This window comes from Rhipicephalus microplus, chromosome 6 (assembly GCF_043290135.1).
Source record: "Rhipicephalus microplus isolate Deutch F79 chromosome 6, USDA_Rmic, whole genome shotgun sequence".
Taxonomy (NCBI): Eukaryota; Metazoa; Arthropoda; class Arachnida; order Ixodida; family Ixodidae; genus Rhipicephalus; species Rhipicephalus microplus.
The window spans coordinates 110,516,520-110,522,519 of NC_134705.1; positions in this window are offsets into that span (position 1 = coordinate 110,516,520).

The window sequence follows — 6,000 nt, forward strand, 5'->3', positions numbered from 1 at the left end:
TCGTCACCCACGTGAGCTATGAAACCGCCCCTGTCGTCCCCCGCGATCAGTGGGCTCGGTGACTGTGCTTCAGCGCAGATCACTAATCCACTGTGCTTCGTCATGCAGAGTGAATCGTATCATTTCTTCGGGAAGAAATCAAGCATCTACTTTCTGATACAGCTGCCGAGCCCCCAGTGCTGCACTACAATTGTTTTATTGCATTCATGTCCTAAAAGTTTTGTTGCTCTTATCGGCTGATATTGAAACTAACCCTGGCCTTCCGACATCAAAGACGTAATGACGGAGTTAGGAAAGCTAACTGCTGGCCAGTTAAAGCTGATCAATGAATTGTTAAGCCTAAAAAGCAAGCTACAATCAATATAACAAACCCTATCTGACCTATGTAAGCACATGATCGATTCAGAAGAAAACTACAAAGATATCTCAACCTTACGAACCGACTTAGATACACTAAGATCAGACACCACTCTAATAGTAGGCCAGCTAGACCGCCTTCATTCACAAATGAAAGATTGATTGATTGATATGTGGGGTTTAACGTCCCAAAAACCACCTTATGATTATGAGAGACGCCGTAGTGAAGGGCTCCGGAAATTTCGACCACCTGGGGTTCTTTAACGTGCACCCAAATCTGAGCACACGGGCCTACAACATTTCCGCCTCCATCAGAAATGCAGCCGCCGCAGCCGGGATTTGAACCCGCGACCTGCGGGTCAGCAGCCGAGTACCTTAGCCACTAGACCACCGTGGCGGGGCCACAAATGGAAGAGGCCGAAAACCGGTGTAGCCTAAACAATCCTATATTTATAACATCCCTGATCCCAATTTGAGAGATACATTTGCCTAATCGGAGGAAATCGTCATTCGCCACTGCAATGAGCATATGAACGTCATCGTTGGTCGCAATCATATGAAACGTGCACATCGTCTTGGATGCCATTCCGAGCGCCATTCTCGACCATTCATTGTAAAATTCAGCTGTTTCAAAACCAAAGGATCCCTCCTTCTCAATGACCCCAAATTTAAAGGAAGCCAATATAGCATCGGTGAGGATTTCTCGCAGTCCACCAGATCTGCTCGCAAACACCTTATCACTTTCGCTAAATCGAAATGCTCGTCTTATTCTCTGCGCTTCAAAACATTGCACATTAGAACTAAACGATTCATGTTTAACCATTCAACAGAATATGTTAAAGAAATATCATAGCAATTGCCCAGTCATCAACATGCGCCCTGCCGCCCGCTGCGTTCTCCACAATCAAACTTGTCGCTTTCAGCTATCTTCACTAACATACGCAGCTTTCTTCCGAAACGTGATATCATTTCTAATCTGGTTTTGTCATCTCGCAGCAATCTTGGTTGATGATTGATTTGTGGGGTTAAACGTCCCAAAACCACCACTTGATTATGAGAGACGCCGTAGTGGAGGGCTCCGGAAATTTTGACCACCTGGGGTTCTTTGACGTGCACCCAAATCTGAGTATCTCGCAGCAATCTTTTATATTAACTGAAACATGGCTTACAGGAGGTGTAACGGACAGTGAAATTCTCGCTGACTTACCAAATTTTCAACTTTTTTCGACGAGGGGAGAGGGGTACTTGTTGCCGTGAGTCAAAAGATATCTTGTACTTTTGCAAACTTCGTATCTGACCTACAAGTCATGTGGCTTAACTCTCATGCCTCACCTCATTCTATTTTGCTAGGCCTTTGGTCTAGGCCCTCTCAAAGTGCTCCCGACTTCTCTTTCAAGCCGAACAACCTAGTTAATGAGATAACAATGGATACCCTGATATGTGATTCAGTTTGGAGACTAATTTTCTAATATCGTTTGGTCAAACGTGCACGCTCCAGCGGATACATCAAAGGAATAGAAGGAGTTTTTTTAGGCGTGCCTAAACTTCAGTTTATCCCAAGTGGTGACAGAACAAACTCGTTTCACAGGTAAAAGCCGTAATATTCACGACCTTGTCCTAACAAATTACCCCGAAGGCGTCTCATCAATTGCGTATCTTTCCGAAATCAGTGACCACAAGGTTATTCATGTAGACTTTGTGGTAAAACCTCTCTTGACTCCAACTATTAAAACAACTATTCGTTTATATGATACAGGAAATTATAAAGCGAATAACCATGGCTTAGGGCAGTTTTATCCAAAATTTGAATGCACCTTTCCTTCTCATACTGAAGACGCACACTTGCGCCTTTTTAAAGTTGAACTAAACAATTTAGTAGACAAATACTTTCCTTTATTTACAATCTTTACTAATTCAGCAAAACGCTGGTTTGATAAAGTACTGAACCCTATTGAAAAAATGTCCACCATAGGAATGGTGGATTCCACCATACATCATTTTGGGGGATCATGGTGGAGGAAATGTTGGTGGCGCATGGTGTATGGTGGCGTATGGTGGAGCGGATGGTGGCTGGTGCACTCCAGCTGGCAATGCTGGAGTGTGAAGATACGCCAGAACCACCGTGACGAGCTCCCACTAGTTAAATAAAAAAATAAGTATATAAAAACGATGTAGAAAGTACACGTAAAAAAGGTGTGACAGCAAGGAACCGAACCTGCCGCCTTAAAATTTTTATCTGAGCACACTAACCCCACGCCACGCCAACAGATGGCAATTATGGTGCTAAAGAAGTAGTCAACTCACAAAGTCACTGTTTAACTTCCGTTATGTTTGTCGTTTACTCGGAAAGAACAGGACCTGCACCTGCTACTAAAGTTTGCACATTTGATAAACACGAACAATTGCTGCCTGTAACAATTTCCACTGCGATAATTGCAACAGCGCTATGTTTTTGTTAAAATTGCAGCCGGAAGAAAAAAAGGAGAGAGAATAAAATGAGAGAAAGGCAGGGAGGTTAACCAGAAAATTGAGCATCCGGTTTGAAACCCTGCTCTAGGGGAAGGGGGAATGGGGAAGAAGGATGAGAAAGAAAGCGAAGAGGGAAATAGACGCGCGCAAAAAAAAAGGGGGGGGGGCTGAGGTGCTAAAGTCTATACAATAGGCCACTGCCACGCAAAAAGTTCAGTATGGCCTTCACTGATTTTCTGTGAGCACACAAATCCTGTCGTCTTTCCAGCACTGATTGTTCAGACAAAGGTCTGTCATCAAGGCGAGCTAACGCAGCAGCTAGTTGCCGTCTTTGCACGCTGTAACGAGGGCAGTGACAGAGAACGTGCTCTATAGTTTCATCGCTGCCGCAATGACCACAAGCAGCACTGTCTTCCATGCTGATTCGGAAGGCGAAAGCTTTGGTGCAGGCGACACCAAGCCATAGTCAGCAAAGCACCGTTGTCTCGAGTCGAGAGAGCCCAGACGGAGGCTGGAGACGACGAGAAGTGTCCAGTCTATGCAGTCGCGTGTGCCGTAAACACTCGGCGTTCCACAAAGATTTTAATTCTGTGTTAGCGATTTATCGGATTGCCATTGCAGCATCAGTCCTTGAAAATGGTATAGATTCTTCTTCGCCATCTTCGTGTGCTGATCGAGCAGCTGCATCGGCATGTTCGTTGCCTAATATGCCGCAGTGACTTGGAAGCCACTGAAACCTGATTTTGTGTCCTTCGTCGAAGAGGTGGTGAAGCAGCTCTTTAATTTCCAGCAGGAAGGAAAGAAACAACTCTGTGGACTAAGGAGCAGGTATAGTTTATCGGCGGTTACTGACAAGCTTATTATTCGTTTCTCGCTCCTTCCAAAGGGCGCTATCAGTTCAGGATTTATGACGCTTCTATGCTCATTCGATAGATACGCCCACACAATCGATTTTGATCTTTTTTCGCGCAACGCGCAGCGCAGTCATGCCAGCGCAACGCTGTTGCTCTGACGTTAGGTACAACTACATACCGGCTTGGCCAAAACGAATACAGTGTGCCAGAAACATTATTGTATCATATTGGTTCAGTAAGCATACGAATTGATGTGTCTATGTTCTCACATAAGAGCCAGTGAAGGGCCGGTGAGTGGGACCGGCGGCTGTCGGTGAGGGGAGGTGTACATATGGTGGAAGTGCTGCAAGCACGTCGCATCGATGTTTGTCGCTTCCTGCGCGTTGAAAACAATGAAAAGTCTTCATTTAGGTTAAATGATGCCGCGGTTGTGCTGTATTGTCATTTTTACTCGTCAAAATTGCGTGTTCTGAAACCCAGAAGCGGCGATAACACTTGTAAGGGCTCGGACGGTATGACTCACCTTTGGTGGAAATCATGGTTGTAGAACAGATGGGTGAAAGTCAAATTCGCTGGGGCTCATCTCGACGCATGTCGCAAGTGAATGTTTATGCACGCACTTTGTTAACCTGAATGTACGGCTCACACAATCGAGTGTGCAAGAATTACCAGAGTTTCGTTTTTAGCGTGGTGACATCAAGTGACCGCTGTGTTCTGCCCTAACATTGAAAGGGGCAATTGGGAACTGGAGCCCATTTATTTGTCGACAACTCCACGCCAATGTAAAACATTTGTAATCATGTTCACAGTGACACCTCTAGTCTTCTTAACATCACAACAAAGAAAAAAATTGCGGATGTCAAACTGATGTAAGTACGTGCGCGAAACGTAAACATATTCCCGACCGCATACTCTATGCTCCACAAAAATTGAAACGTTGTTGACACCATAGGAATAAGAATTGGCAGATCCCACACACAGTGGGAATCGATGATACGCGAAGCACGAATGAGGAAGATTGATATGTCACTTTGAAATCACCACAACGTTACGAGGTGGAGGTGATTTATACCCTAAACGACTTCCTTGTAATGATTATCATGTTTAGATGTGTCGTTTACCTTCGTGATATATTCATGTCACGTGATACCAAATTTAGTATATGTGTAACTGGCGAAGTTGCCGCGAGCACGCTATGAGCGTGGTATGTTGTCAGGTTCTTACATGACACGTACCTCATGATTATCATGTTTGCATTAGTCATATACCTGATTGAAATGTAGGGTTTAACGTCACAAAACCACTAATGATTGTGAGAGAAGCCGTAGTAGAGGGCTCCGGAAATTTCGACCACCTGGGGTTCTTTAAGGTGCACCCCAACAGTCATATACCTTCGTCATCTATTGTAACGTAACACCAAATTTGGTATATGTAGGTATAGCGAAACGGCCTCGAGTGACATGAAAGGCCCAATTTACTCCAACGTAACGTGGACGCGCGCGCACGCTCGAGACAGCTACGATACGTTAGCGAACCACGAGAACTCCATAGTCTGACGCCAAGCGCGACCGGCGCTACCAGCGTCCGTCGGCGCGGCCCGAAGGCAACCGGCGCAAAATGCGACGTGCTGCATTTCGCGCTGATGCGTTACCCAGACAACACTGCGTCGCCCTCTTTTTGCGATGAAGAAACGCCGGGCGCCTTGAAATGCGCATGCGTCCAAACAACGTAGAGCAGCGCACGCCTGCGAGTATACGGCAGGACCAGCACCTGGCGTGGCAACGCCAGCGTGACGCGACGAAATGAGCGCCGGCGAACATGCGCACCACGTAACGTCAAAATGTGTTGGCGCCTAGACTGTGGCATTTAGTCATGTTCTCACATAAGACGTCTTTTATGATTATCATGTTTGCACCAGTCACATACCTTCGTCATCCAATGGCGTCCCGTATCACCAAATTTGGCCATGTGAAGCTAGCGAAATGGCCGCGAGCGCATCATCAGTGTGACATGTAGTCATATTTTTACATGACACGCATCTCATGTTTATCATGTTTGCACCAGTATCATACCTTCGTCATCTATTCTAGCCCCGTAGTATCAAATTTGGTATAAGTGAAGCTAGCGAAACGGCCACCAGTGCATTATAAGCGTGGCAAGCAGTCATGTTGTTACATGACACGCAATTCGTAAGTACCATGTTTGCACCAGTCACACACTTTCGTCATTCATTCACGTACTGTAATACCAAATATGTATATGTGCTGCTGGCGAATTGTCCACCAGCGCATCATTGGCATGGCATGTAGTCATGTTGTTA